Below are 320 nucleotides of genomic sequence, written 5' to 3' on the forward strand. Positions count from 1 at the left end.
CCTTTAAAGTTCCTAGCAGGGCTTTCTAGGGTCTTCCCCTCAGGAATTAGTTGTAGGAATAATTGGGCCAGTGGAGTGCAAGAGATATATCCAGCACAGCTCTCGCACTCCTAGAAAAGTGACCTAGATCAAGCAGCAAGCATCGGGTGGATGCAGGACTACTGTGGGGACCCCCTGCCACCTACTGACTTACAGCTGAACCCACATTCCCAGTTGCTTCTGCTGGCTGGGGGGCTGGGGTCGGGGTGCAGAGAGAGCTGAGGAAGGCGGGGGAGGGTGAAGGGGAATGGTAGGGCTGTCCCTTTCGGGAGCAAGCTCCA

This window comes from Bison bison, unplaced genomic scaffold (assembly GCF_000754665.1).
Source record: "Bison bison bison isolate TAMUID 2011002044 unplaced genomic scaffold, Bison_UMD1.0 scf7180017864505, whole genome shotgun sequence".
Lineage (NCBI taxonomy): Eukaryota > Metazoa > Chordata > Mammalia > Artiodactyla > Bovidae > Bison > Bison bison.